The following is a 15,041-nucleotide window of genomic DNA, read 5'->3' as shown; positions in this document are numbered from 1 at the left end:
ACTGGTGACTGCACACATCCTTTCAAGGAAGCATTTCATTCATCCCTAACAAATGGAAGAAAACACTGTGCAGCGTGTTCAGGTTTGAACGTGGCCCTGGCCTCTCTCTGCATCCACCTGGCACATGCAACACACATCCACTCCCTGCTGAACTGCTTGTATTTGATGTGTTGAAGTTTTGGTAAAGTTTGAATAAATTCCACTTTATTTATAGGAACATTTCATCTGTGGACTCCTGCTTCCCCTCTCCTTGAGCCAGTTTGTGACGGGAACATGACATAAGAAAAGTAATTTATCCCTTTTTGATTCTGTGTATCTGGCGCTCATCCAGTGAGTTCACACTTGGCAGAAACAGACTGAATTTGTCTGGAGAACTTTGGCTTCAGCCAAGTTAGATAAACACACTGTGTCTCTGTCAAAACAGCAGTGTAGTTGTGGCACCCCTGTGAGGGAATGACCACATGAATATTATTTTGTGTAAAACACTCATGTAACGGGACATTTTTCATTGCTATATGTATTTATTTTCAGTTTCTTTAAGAGGATAGAAAATCCATGTAACAGGGATTCATTTTATGTTAGAAAGCAGTGAGGGCGGAACTTTGGTGCTTGCTCCGGGGTTTCGGGGAGCAGTAAGTGGAGCCCACCTTCCGCTGCTTCCTCAGACACGTTCTGGAGGAAAGCAGAGACGCATCGTGTCTTCCTTACTCTGCTCTTCACCTGCTTTTACAGGTCGGTACACGGTGCTCGCACCGAAAATGTTGTTTATTGTCACCATGGTTACCCACGTAATGTGAATGGGAGAGTTAAGGCGGTCCGCCAAAGTTATTTATATGTAAACACGGGAGAAAACCAGAGGAGTGTCCCGCGCGACCGCACCGCGAGCCCGCTCGTTAGGTGGAGCGCTCGTGAAGCAGAGTCAGTGCGCTCCTATGCTCTGTGCAAACGTGTTGTAATGCTCCAATCAAATCAGTTCTGTGAGATGTGAATGTTAATAGTTCTGTTAAAGTGACTGAGTAGATTAGCTAGTGTAACACAAGCACTCTGAGCAACTCTGTGTAGCTAACAGAGGCATTCATGGGTTGATTCAACAAGCTGTGTTTCATGATGCACTAAATAGTGATTTTGCCAGTAAATTACTGGAGGGAACAAATGTAATGTATTTACCAATGCTGTTATTGAATAGAACTGTTTAGCCAGTAAGACACTGCAGAAGACAATGTGATGTGTTTATTGATATGATAAAAGGATGTAGCTGTTATGGAAAGAAATGTGAACTTGAGAAACTGAACCAGTTAAAAAGAGTATATTTCACTGATGTTGTGAAATAAGTAAATGTAATTGATGTGAATGAGGAACCAGCTGAACAGTATATTGAAAGCTCATGTTTAGTGTTTTATAGCATTTATTTGTGTGAAATAAATCAGACTCAGACACGTTCTGGAGGAAAGCAGAGACGCATCGTGTCTTCCTTACTCTGCTCTTCACCTGCTTTTACAGGTAACATATTTGTCATCGAGGTCTTCATCCTTGGGACCCGTAACATAGTAACTTCTTCATTGTTATACTTCTATAGTTTTCCCATTTTGTGAGCTGTGGATGTGGAAAGTGTCTCAGTGACACATCCACATGAAAACGGCGTTACCTTCGTTCATTTGCACGTCAAATGAACGAGCTGTTTGGACTTTAACGTCACAGCTGATGCTTCGATACTCGAACTCAAGAGTTCAGCTTCCACTCAGAGGTACAAGTACACACAGCAAAGATAAACGTGTACACAAGGTTGAACCCACAAGTGCACAGCTCCAACCAGAGATGGGCAGTAATCCCATTACTTTTTTCAAGAAACGAGTAAAGTGAGGGATTACTATTGCAAAAAAGGTAATTCGATTACTGTTACTTTCCCGTAAGCACACTGCGTTACTGCGTTACTAAAACCGCAGCTGTGTGCAGATGAACAATGGATAATCTATCGAGTGTGGAGAGAGTGTGAGCGTGCAGCGTTTAAAGCGTGGAAGCACTGACCTTACTTTGAGTTTGACTCTGTAAAAAGTGACAGAAACATTAGCATCCGCTGTTCACTGCGTGGGAAGACAACATGCTCACTCACTATGTGTTAATGGGCATGCTTATTTATAACTTTGATAAAATGTCATAAAAATAATTCCATGCCAGCTCACCATTGGTGATCAGGTAGTTTCTGTTCCAGTTCCAGTCCCATAAATCATGAAGCTTGCTGCCAGAAAAGCTTCAAATCTCCTTTGAAAGCTGTTTGTGGTCTTGATTGTGGGAGCTTCAGTTGTCTGACTCCAGCTGCCACACAGTGCTCACTGATATCATTTGCAAAAACCCCAGTGTGACAATATTTATCAGTGAAGCAGAAATCAGGAAGTGACGACTTTTCTTTGAACATTTGCTAAGGCTAAGCTGTGCTTTCTACCACAGTTGGGAATTTCCTGGTTTACAACAAATTATTGTGTCAACACCGCATAAGATTTCAAACTACAGGAAAATCACTGGAGTTATAAGAGGCAGACAACGACACACACACCACATGCATGCTGTTGCTATTTATTGTGGATTAACCTGTCAAGGGCAAGAACAAAATAATTCTGCCTCAAATACAGGAAATCATAGCTTTCCTGTATTTCCTCCATTGTTGGCATGCTGGTTAGTGCTGTTGCTCCACAGTAAGAAGGTCCTGGGCTAAATTATCCATGAATGTAAACGGCTGTGTGTTTCTATCTGATAGACTGGTGAGCTGTCCAGGGTGTACCCTGCCTGGTAACCCATCACTTCAGGGTTATTTCCCAGCCCTGCTGCAACCAGGATAGAGATAGGAGGATGGTAGTTGTTGTAGACCCATTCAATTTCAATTGAAGGATTAAAATGTTCCAGGAGCTCAACTTACTCCATCTGAACATGTTTCAATCGTGTTTTATGAACACAACATGCAGGTTTACTGAATATGAAAAGGTTGTGTTGATTTAACTCAGTTGTTTAAGTTTCTGCCAAAGCAAAACCTTTGTGTGCAACCAGTGTCCACTATTGAATCAAGTAAATCCAACATGTTTTTGTCAGTGCAAAAGGAGTTACGGTGCCTGTATTCCTGCACAATATTGTCCCGGGAGGGAGGAAAACTTTCTGGTGAAGTTTTGGTTATTTTTGGGTTTTGCTTGACACTACGTTGATTTTATCAGTGAGGTTTGGATTGTTTTCTTTCTCTAAGAGAGAGAAAGATGGTTTTATGCTTGGACATGTTTGCAATGGGCCCCAGTATTTGTTACTTTATTAGTGTTTTATTGGTTGCGTTTGTTTGTGCTTTTGTTACAGTGCACTGAGATAAGAACATCTGAGAGGTGTGATCCACCGGTGGTGATATTTTGGTATTTTGTGAGTTCCCGATTTAACAAATCAGCTCTTTAATCCAGACCTGAGAGGTTGAACTTTAAAGCGCTATAAAATATTCTTACTGGAAACAGTGGCAAAGTGTTTTTCTCCATGATTATAATGGGCTTGGGAGAAATTCACTTATATGTGACATTGATCACATGAGAAGTCCTGAGCCTAAAAGGATTGCAGCGAGTCAATCCAGTCCAAAAACAAGGAGCTGTTTTCCTTTAAAATGATGACGTCATCTTGCTGGTGATGGAGGCTCGAATAGGCTGCGCGTGAGACTCCATTATCAGCAATATCTGGTATGAATGTGTGTGGATGTATGCATGTGACTGGACTGTGATGGACTGACGACTAAAAGTTTAACTGACTTGATACTGAGACAAAAACGGTGCCGACTTTAGGATTAGAGAATGTCCACAACAATTCACCCAGCCTGTAGAAGAAGGGTGGAGGTTTTGTCTTGCTTTGTTTGTGCAGGAGCAGAAGGATGACAGAGACTAAAGGGGGAGGCTGTAGCTTCACATGAGTGTGAGCTGCAGACTGAACCCTTTGGTTGCTAATGTTGAGTCACTGATGTTTGCATTAAGAAAATTGTGTTTTATTAGCTGTGTTTTAATTAAGGTATCACATTATATTGTTGGGAATGTTAAATGCTAAAGTGAAGAAAAGCTTTGATTTCACTCATGACTGAACATGTTATTATTAACCATAGCAGGCCACTGTAAAGAGTCAATTAACTGTTATAGAGGAAAAAAGGCCAAAAACTCTGTTAATACCTATGAATAACAGGCAATGATAGACTTGTCACATTCAAAATAGAGATATGTAATAACAAACACGGGTCCGTGTCATTTAGGTTCTCCATTGAAATAGTCAATCATTTAGAAAAGTAGAATATATATATATATATATATATATGTCTCAACGCTGTTTCTCAATAATATTAAAAACCTAAAAACTATTGTTGTGGAAGATAGAAGTCACTGTGACAGCCCTCTGACTGTGGAGGACGTTTGTAATCCTATTTCTGCACTTAAGGCCAACAAATCTCCCGGCACAGATGGTTTAACTGCAGAGTTTTATGAATCATTTTCTAATCTCCTGGCTCCGTTCTTACTGCAGCTTTTCATAGGAAGTGTAGAGAATAACATCCTCCCTCCTACTCTTACTCAGGGTCTCATAACACTTATTCCAAAGCCAAACAAAGACTTACTTCTTATTGATAATTGGAGACCCATCTGTCTGCTCAATGATGACTATGAGATTATGGCTTTAGTACTTGCTAACAGAATGAAAGAGTTCTTGGACACAATTATGGATGAGACACAATCAGGCTTTATGAGAAACAGACACCTTTCTAAGAACATGAGACTGGTTTTAGATCTACTTGATTACTCTGATTTGGTATCTGACTATAGCTTCATTCTCTTCCTGGATTTTTAAAAGGCTTTTGATACAATTGAACATCAATTTATTTTCCACTCTTTGGAAAAATTTGGCATTTTTCTGTAAAGCTATCAAAACCTTGTACACGAATGGCAATAGCTCAATTAAAATGATTAAGACTCCACCCCGAGATTTGACCTGTTATACAAGGAATCAGCACAGCTGATAAGGAGCTCATCATCAGCCAGCTAGCTGATGACACCACACTCTTCTTGAAGAATGCAAATCAAATCCGTCCAGCCCTTAGTGTTATTAGTGATTTCTCTGAGGCATGTTAATACTTTTAGCTATTTTATATCCATAAATGTAAGTTTATTAATAAAACACCATATTTCTGCCTTTTTATAAGGATATGAATTGTACATACAATCAATTTCAGACTCAACCAACAAAAAGCCTCTCAGAACAATATTTATATTGTAACAGTTGCTATTGTAATGCAGTGTATCACCACATGGCGGCGCCTCCTGTCTCACGACTGGTGTCACCCCCTTTTTGTTCTTCTTCGCACTCCTCCTGTAATGGATGCTCCCGTGTGTACGCGGACTAGTGTGCTCTTTAGTAATGTGTGGTAGAGGTAGCACTTTTATTTTTGATATTGTAAATAAATGAGTACTTTTTGGAAAGTCAGAAGCTGTTGCTCATTCGCTATCCACCTGCACACCTCCGCGGCTGGCTTCATCTCCACTGCACGTTACAATATGTTGATTTTTTTCGCCTCCTCATATCATCATTTTTTTACTCCTGGTTCTGTATGTTCATGTTCTGTTCTTTTGTAAACTTCATCTGTTTGTATGTTGTATACTCATTGTGTTTCAATAAAGTTCGATTTAAAAAAAGGTACGTTCTAAACGAAGCTTCAGACGTCACTGATCACGTGACTCTGGCCAAACGAATCAAGCCTCGACACGGTGCTTCTGAAGCAGCGCGTTGATCTTTCTGACACACGCACCGGAGCGTCAGCTTCAAGCGGACCATCACTACGTCTCACATCTAAAGGTGTCAAGGTAACTTTGAACTGAGTTCAGTCAATCTGGAGTTTTTCCAAGTTTTCTGTTGCTCTCTGTGAGAGAAGAGCGTTAAAGGCGGGGCTCTCCAGAGTCCAGCAAAACAGGAAACCACAGCTGGGTGTGTGTAAGTGTGCAAACCAATAGAATGCATCGTGGTGGGGGGGGCATCACGGGCAAGAAAAAAATAAAATAATCGGTCGTACCCATGCTTCCCCGACGTCATGCCAGCGCATATTGGGAAATTCGTAGGCACCGATCGGTTTTCTATCAGCCATTTGCTGGGAGTAAGGGCGCCCTCCGTTTGCGAGGTGCGCCTGCTGCTGGCGGCACAGGGAGGAGAGGGCGGGGCGGCGGGGAGTCTCTGGCTGGCTGGAGCGGCATCTAATAACCAACTCGCAAAACAAAATAAAAACAACAAACAGATATTATGATACAGACTTATAATCTGCACCGATGTTTTTTCTAAATTCTATAAAGTGAGCGCGAGAGCCCTCGGTGCGCCTGCGCGCTGCTGAAGTCAAAGTAAACTTTATTGTCATCTCCGCTACAGACAGTCCAGCATATAGAGAGACGAGACGACGAGGCTGCAGTTACAGCGGTGCAAGTAAACAAACAATAAATATAAGAAGAGTAAGAAAATAAATCTACACTTTAGGACTCGGGGTAAAGGATCAATAACAATTTAAATTTATAATTTACAGTTTGATGATTTAAAGTCTCACACAACCCGTCAAAAGGGGCGGGGCCGGCTGCTTCCAAGTAGAGCACATTTCATTTATAATGATGTAAATCCAAGCCCATCATGGATTCACGATCTGAATCCTGGGTTGTGTGAAATCCCAGAAATCAACCTTAGACAAAGTGAATCTGTGAACTAAGGTGTAGGTCTGTTAGGTTAATTGTGCTGATCCTCGGGTTGGGGGATTTGTGTTTGTACTGCAGCGCAAAATTCAAACCAATGGAAGATGGACAACAAAAGTTCAAAGCCATCAGGTGCTCAGGTTAGAAAAAAGAGAAAAGATGCAGGTAAGCAGACGTGTGATTGGATAATGGCAGGTCATCCTGAACCAATCAGACTAAACTCCAAACAATACATTATGTTACAGATTTTAATATTAATTAGTCATTGTTACTTGTTGATTTGTCCTTTTCTCATTGTGTGACGAATTATGACGACTGTTTGGTAGCTGTTATTGTCTCTCTCTCTCTCTTCATGTGTGTTTCTCTGGTGAAACAATAGTTTTGTGTTAATGTTAGGGCTGCACGATTTTGCATAAAATGAGAATCACGATTTTTTGGCTTAGAATTGAGATCATGATTCTCTCATAACAATAAATAAACATAAAACAACAAATGTCTCACGTTTTGTTGTTGCAGCAAAATGTTGTCCTGCTTGAAATTCCGTCTCCACCGTTGCTCGACGCTGCGTGTACAGAGCAGGTAGTGCAACAATAGAAAAATAGTTGCGGGACGGCACTGTGTAGCGTTTGTCTAGGGTGTTGATCGTTTTCCTAAATCCCTCGTTTTGCACAGTGTTGATGGAGCCATATCTTTGGTCAGGTGATAAGTGATAGCCTCCGTGATGTCTTTGTGCCTGCGGGAGGTCGACGGGTATAGGGAAGCGCTGTATAAGGTTCCCGTTATTGATGTTTGGGTGGTTGACCGGGACGGATTTTCTCCTGTCACTTTCTCGTCATCCCTGACGTGCTCTCCGTTGTTGTTTCCCTGCTAATTTTAGCATCACACGGCACAGCTTCTGTATCACGTGGTATAAGGCTCCGCCCTTGTCATTTGTTGAGCAGGAAGAGTGAGCGCTTGTTTTCATGCAGAGTACGTCCCGGATCAAAATGTGAAGTTTTACAAATCACCACTTCTTTAGTGAATATCATTTCAGTCTCAGACAATCTCGTTTCTCTTACAGAGGTTGAATGCACCTTCTGCGGATGGCGGTACCACACAGTGTGCGTGGACTTCCCCTGCACAGAAGGCAACTACAAATGCTGTGAATGCTAAATAAACAGAAACAAATGATCCCTGTTGTCTTTGCTTGATGATTGGTTTGAGTCTTGACAATCCACATTGCTGGCGTTGCATCTTTCAATGCCAGCAATGGCAGGTATCAGTGCTCAAACCTTTTGTGTTTGTTTCCAACAAGTTGCCCACCTCGGGAAACAAAAATGTGTTCTTTTACTTGTCAGATGAACATATGAGACACTTTGACTCTTCAGTGCAGTGTGGAGCCTAACAAAGATCTGTTTTGTGTCCCAGCTGATCAGCAGGAGGAGGAGAGTCTGACGGAGCAGCAGAGGAACATTTTCAGCTACTTGGACTCAGCTCAGCCACTACAGAGGAAACAATGAGCTCAACACAGAAGGTGACAGACAGAGCAGGACCATATGACCAAAGATATTTATCACCATATACATTCGAACATTTGCCATAACGATGTAGCTGACGATAGAATTGACACCAGACAAAATACTTTACAGCTGCACAACTTTATTAAAAAGCCATCAATGTATTTTCACTGAAACAAGCAGCTGTTGTTTATGTGCATTAAAGTTATATAAAAATGTAACAGTGCAAATGCAAATTCCTCGCTGACAGTTTAACCAAAAGGCGTTTCCAGTGGAAACTGGCCGACACATCCTGAGCATAACCATGTATAATATCCACTAAACTTCAGAAGAGGTTATACAGTCGTGGCCAAAAGGTTTGAGAATTGCATAAATATTGGAACCTGGAGAAGTTGCTGCTTAAGTTTTTATAATAGCATTTTGCCTGCACTCCAGAATGTTATGAGGAGTGATCAGATGAACTGCATCGTCCTTCTTTGCCATGAAAACGAACTTAATCCCCAAAAAGCCTTACCACTGCATTTCATTGCTGTCATCAAAGGACCTGCTGAGACCATTTCAGTGATCGTCTTCTTAACTCAGGTGAGAATGTTGGCGAGCACGAGGCTGGAGATCATCATGGCTGTATCCCGATTCAGGTTCTGCAGCTTTAAAGTCCTCAAGGGCCGCGTACTCAAAGACCGCTAAGGCCGAAGTGCGAGGCTCGTAGGCTCGTGAAATGGGACGTCTAACCTCCGTCGCGCTGCCCAGGTTGCCTAGCAACCATGATACTAACAGCTGGAAACGTTTCATACAGCTTTGTTTGACAGAAATGAAGGAGAACATATTTAGTTCATTTGTTTCTACATGAGCTCTGTGTGATTTGATGAGTATCTGAGGCTGAGACCACAGGACTGTGAAACATGATTGTTGGGCTTCATTTCTGTGCTGAACAGTCGTTTAAGATTAGCTGTAAATAACAATTAGCTGATGTTGTTCATGAGACTAAAGTCAGTGTAAATATAATATGGCCAATATCATAGTTATTATATTAATCACTTCACTCACAGACAAGTATCTGTGACAGTGTGTATACAGATGTATCATATATAAGGGACAAATATTGTTCATTTAATATGTTGGTACTAAATTTGGCTCAGTGCTTACATATATGTGTAAAAAGCAAATGTACGAGCTGTGATAACTGTGTCTGATAGAATGAAGAGTAGACTGATATATGAAATATTCCTTTATTGGGTGAGAAAATCAGACCATGTCATAACTGCTTTAAGTCACACAGAATAGATATCAGAGCCTTAAACAGGCTGACTTCTGCTAAATGGGTCAAACTGGGCAGAAAGTCTACAAACACATAACATCCTTATAGAATATGATGTAACACTATAGATCAGCTTAGCTCAGAATATATAAAGCATATAAACAGTTACAGCAATATGATGCAACAAACACAGCAGCTACTGATCCAAAATACTCAAAGCTTCATAGAACTGAAACCAACATTTATTTTTAGCTCCATCCTGCTGCTGATACAGACTTTAGGTTTCTGAACATTAAACTTGTTGCTGCCTTTCATAGTGTGTAACTTGAAGGCCCTGAGTACTTTCTCCCACACTGAAGACACTGGGATGATCACATTATTTGAACATTACCTAATAAGACTGATTCAGGACCAGAGATGGGCAGTAACGCGTTACTTGTAACCCAAGTAAGGGATTACTATTGCAAAAACGGTAATTAGATTACCGTTACTTTCCCGTAGGAACGCTGCGTTACTAAAACCGTGATTTCTTTGCGAGAATGTCTCACGACAGTGACGTAAGCGAGTGCGCTGTTAGTGACAACAGCTGTGTGCAGATCAACAGTGGATCACATATCGAGTGCAGAGAGAGTGTGAGCGTGCAGCGTTTAAAGCGTGGAAGTACTGACCTTACTTTGAGTTTGATTCCATAAGAAGTGACAAAAACATTAGCGTCCATCGTGCGTGGGAAGAAAACTTCTTTTTACAGCGGAAAAAAAACCCTAAACTTCCAAGCAAGCACCAAGTGCGCAACGACGTAATGGGAAACTCACAGAGAAACTTGCGGATTCTTCCACTGACCGCGGCACACCTGCCTACCCAACTCCTGCTTTACAGGTGAAAATAGAGCAACAGGACCGCTGAGTCTTTGACTTTATTTATGTTCTGCTGTGTTTTACTTGCATCTATTTGAAAGACTGAGTGTAAACACAACAAATATTTTATTTTATGTGCTGGAATGTGCAGAAAATAGGTTTAAATGTTAAACTAATTTCTTCCAGTCAGAGAATGTTGCAGATAATTAAATTTTTGCTTGATGCATAAAGTTAAAAGATTAAAACTAATAAAACAAGTTTAAAAAAAGAGACTTTTCCATTTGATTACATTTTGTATGATGGATTATGTAGAATCGTGTTTTTAAAAAGTAACTAAGTAACTAAGTAATTAATTACTTTTGAAAATAAGTAATCAGTAAAGTAACGGGATTACTTTTTTGGGAAGTAATCAGTAATTAGTTACTGATTACTTTTTTCAAGTAACTTGACCAACACTGATTCAGCACAGACAGTTATGTTAAACTTTCCTAGCAGTCCTTCACAAACAGGGAACAGTCTGTCTATTCTCTCCATCTGTCAGCTGCTGCTGGCTCTTCCTCCTCCTCTTCCTCACACACTGCTGAGTTTGTCCTGGTGGATCATCAGGGCTGCAAAGCCTCACAGATGATGTGCAGCAGTGGCTCCCTCAGTCTGTCCTCACTCTGGACACTTGCAGTCGTCACACATGGAAATCAAATGTGTGATAAGCTGCAGGATTCAAACACAAGTGTAACTTATAAACACATGTTCATACTTTTATTCCACAATCAGAGAGAAAGAAACAGAGCGAGAGTGCAGGACAGACAGACAGGTGACAGTCTCAGGTGTACACACTGCTACACAACAGCAGCAGAGAAGCAGGATTTAGTGTTTGTGTTATTACGAGTGTAAACAAGAAGAGTTCCAGATGGTGCAGTGGACACATGTGTGACTGCTGTGATTAAAGCATCTTTCTTTCAGCTTAACGAGTGAACCGTCAGCTCGTTCAAACACACGTTAAAGTGCGTTTGGCTCGACACCACCGAACAGAGGCAGCAATATAACACAGCTAACATTAACAGTGCAGTGAATCCTGCTTGTGCCGTGATGTTCAGGACTGCAAACCGAGCAGCATCACTGACTTTCAGCTTGTTGTGTTTGTGGATATATGACTGACTTTAATTATCCACAAAATCATCACATTCTCTGTCAGATTAAGGTCGACTATTGAACGGCGTATATTTTAAAGGCTTTAAAACCAAGTTAACGCTGAAAGTACAAACATCACTAATGTCACATGAGTCTGCCGACAAGGCATAGCTATGGCTATGAAATGCTCTTTGTGTATCACTTCTTCATTATGAAAGATGTCATTAATGCACTAGTAATGTCTCATCTGGAGTATTGTTCAATCATTTGGTCAGCAGCTAATAAGACAGATCTTAACAGACTTCAGTTAGTCCAGAATAAGGCGTCCAGATTAGTGTGAAGATGTTCATACTATACTAATATTGATCAAATGCATAATAACCTTTCTTGGCTTCCTGTACAGGCTAAAATATTCTATGGCTTACTTGTAGTTCTAAAGAAAGCAATTCTGTTAAACACACCACATTTATTCTGCTCAGCTGCAGTATCCAGATGAAATACATCATCATATTACACAGTTTTCAACAAGCTGCAATTTAGTAAATGCTCGAGTTAAAAGTAATGTTTTGTAAAACTGTTACATTTAGAGCAACTTTTAAGTGGAATAAGTTGCCTTAAAAAATTAGAGAATTATTCAAAACTTCAATGAACACTTAAAAGCCGATTTACAGAGCTTTTAGTTGTTGTAAATATTGTAAGACATGATTTGTTTTTGAAATTTGTGTAATGTGCCTCAATGTTATTGATATTATTATTATTATTATTGATTGCTTATATTTGAACAATTGTGAAACCTCACTGTGGATGTAAGAGTGAAATTATGTGGATATCTTGAATCCACTTTATTGTGTAATATTTTATGTGAGTATTTGACGGAAGACGAGCAACATCTGTTGTGGAAGCTAACGGGGTTCCTTTAGAATAAACAAACATAGGATTTATTATCACTGAATAATTATGTATAAATCTATACAAATTATAGAAATATGTAATAGGAAACAACAAAATAATCTAAATTATAAAATAATGCGTGTGTGTGTGTACAATCAGGAGGGATGGGCATGATTTTAGTGTTTGAACAGTCATGAATTATCTTTAACAGCAGGTTGGATGTAATGTGTTAGAACTACCAGCAGGTGGGGATAAGAGACCTTTAAGGTGTTTGGTGCCACGCTCCACCTTCAGGTTTAAAACTATTGTTAATGGAGTTTGAAGGTTGAGTTTGTTCCACGACTGCATTTCACTCACTGCCTCTGTTTGTATCTCTGTCACTGCAGGACCAACATGGAGCCAGAAGTCAGCGCTCTCAGGAGGCCGACAAACCTCACAGAAGAAAGGGAGAGAAAAAACACACCTGTGACGAGTGTGGGAAGGGTTTTACTGTGAGGGCTAAACTAAAACAGCATCAGGTCATCCACACTGGAGAGAGACCGTTCAGCTGTGACATGTGTGGAAATTCTTTTTCCAGGAAGGTTTCCCTAAAACAACACCAACTCATCCACAGTGGAGTTAAAGCGTACAGCTGTGATCAGTGTGGCAGAGCTTTTACTCAAAGTAGCCACTTACAGAGTCATCTAGTTACCCACTCTGGAATTAAGGCATACAGCTGTGATCAGTGTGGCAGAGCTTTTACTCACAGTAGCCACTTACAGAGTCATCTAGTTACCCACTCTGGAATTAAGGCGTACAGCTGTGATCAGTGTGGCAGAGCTTTTACTCGCAGTAGCAGCTTACAGAGGCATCAAGTTACCCACTCTGGAATTAAGGCATACAGCTGTGACATCTGTGGAAAAACTTTCAGCTGGAGAGGGAGCCGAAATACACACCTACGCATTCACACCAGACATGATGTGTACTGCTGTGAACAGTGTGGCAAAGAGTTTACAACAGACGCACAGTTACAACAACACATGTTTACCCACACTGAGGAGAGACCTTATCGATGTGACCTGTGTGAGAAGACTTTTAAATCTCCACGTCACCTGAGACAACACCAACAGATCCACACCAGAAAGAGACTCTACAAGTGCAGCTACTGTGAGGTATGTATTTATATTGTTATCTTGTCATTTTAGCCTGACTGTTTGGAACAACTCTGCTCATTAAACTGTGTTAGCATGTTAGCAATTCTACTGCATGGAAAAGCAGCTCTGAGTGATTATTCAGATTTTCCTTTCAGTTATGATTTTAGTATTACTGTAGTATTATGGTGGTAGTATTGTAGTTATTGCAGCCCAGTAAACTGAGTGTGTTAACTGAAACAGTCAAATGTAGTTGGACGTCTGCAGAGATGCTCTTTATTTCAGGCGACGTTCAGGATACAAATGTTGAAGGACTGACTTACACTGTCTTTGTTTAGAAGCAGAGCGACACAGATGGATCCAGTTCTCAACCCTGTCATCACTGTGGTGGTGGGAAAGACTTTCATTGTGACCTCTGTGGAAAAACTTTCAGTCAGCAAGCTGCCCTTATAACACATCAACGTAGACACACTGGAGACAAACTGAAATACTGCAAAGAATGTGGGAGAAGCTTCACCACACCAAGTGAGTTAAAACGACATGAACTGATTCACAGTGGGGTTAAAAAGCACCTCTGTGATCAGTGTGGGTCATCCTTTACCACTGCATGGAAGCTTAAATCACACAAACGAGTCCACACAGGAGAGAAACCACACAAGTGCAGACACTGTGAGAGAAGCTTCTCACATTCACATAGTCGTAACATTCATGAACGTACACACATGGAAGGAAACTACAGCTGTGACCAGTGTGACAAGAGCTTCAGGAATCTCAGATCATACTCTGCACACAAACTATCCCACGTTACTAATAAACTGTTTCACTGTTACCAGTGTGCCCAAACATTCACCTCATTGTCTGCTCTGTGCAAACATCAGCGCGATCACTCAGGGCTGAAATCACTCCCATCACTGGATCACAGTGAATCTGAAGACACAGAAAGATCCTCTGGTTTCTGTGTCGGACTCAAAAAGCTTGAGATCAGGCTCCACAGAGTTCAGATAGAATCATTTAAACTTGTGTTGAACTGAACTGGTTGCTGGGCTGAACTTCTACATAATACAGATCTACATGGGATCTTCTTTTCTGTTGTTTTACTGAGTCAGTTTTGTCCTTTTTTCTCTGTCCTGGTTTTGCTCGTCTGTAAATGATTGAAACTCAGTCAAATAGTTCATTGTTCTCCAGCAAAACGTTTTGGAAACTCATGTTTAACCTTTAAAACTCTGACATGTTTTAGCACACAAGGCTTCATCGGGGAGTTCACTCATGATTGGACCATGAGAACAAAGGTTTTTAGTTCTTTCAAAGAGAGTCTTGGAGATGTTTGATGTTTCTGTTTTTCTGAAACCACCTGAAAGAAAAACTATTTTTCTTGCTTTATGTAGTGTGGAAGTTTTTAATGTTTCTTCATCTGTGATGTTCTTGAATGTGTTCACGTGAAGATGGTACAAATAAACTGTCCTTTCAGCTTTAGCTCCTAATTTATTCATTATTTATGGATGTAGCACAGCAGCCGTCTCTTGATTATCACATGGAGGGCTCGGGATCTGATGGTGTCGTCTCCCTAA

The 15,041-nt window shown here is 40.7% G+C and overlaps 1 long non-coding RNA gene across 2 annotated transcripts; it reads left to right on the top strand.

The window, feature by feature from the left end:
* The first annotated feature begins 1,442 nt into the window (after positions 1-1,442).
* LOC146679634 (uncharacterized) lies at positions 1,443-12,890 on the top strand. 2 transcript variants are annotated; one of them, XR_014918601.1, is made up of 3 exons: positions 1,443-1,500; positions 8,124-8,229; positions 12,730-12,890. It is a non-coding gene; the product is annotated as an uncharacterized LOC146679634 (long non-coding RNA). The 2 variants fall into 2 exon arrangements; XR_014918602.1 differs by lacking the exon at positions 1,443-1,500 and adding an exon at positions 5,754-5,852.
* Positions 12,891-15,041: the final 2,151 nt, after the last annotated feature.

Source organism: Copadichromis virginalis, unplaced genomic scaffold (assembly GCF_057382275.1).
Source record: "Copadichromis virginalis isolate Kocher_CV1m ecotype Utaka unplaced genomic scaffold, C_Virginalis_male_GT1.1 unmapped_scaffold_1, whole genome shotgun sequence".
In the NCBI taxonomy this organism is placed as follows: domain Eukaryota; kingdom Metazoa; phylum Chordata; class Actinopteri; order Cichliformes; family Cichlidae; genus Copadichromis; species Copadichromis virginalis.
Note: the sequence above shows the minus strand (reverse complement) of the source record. Positions and strands in the feature narration are given on the sequence as shown.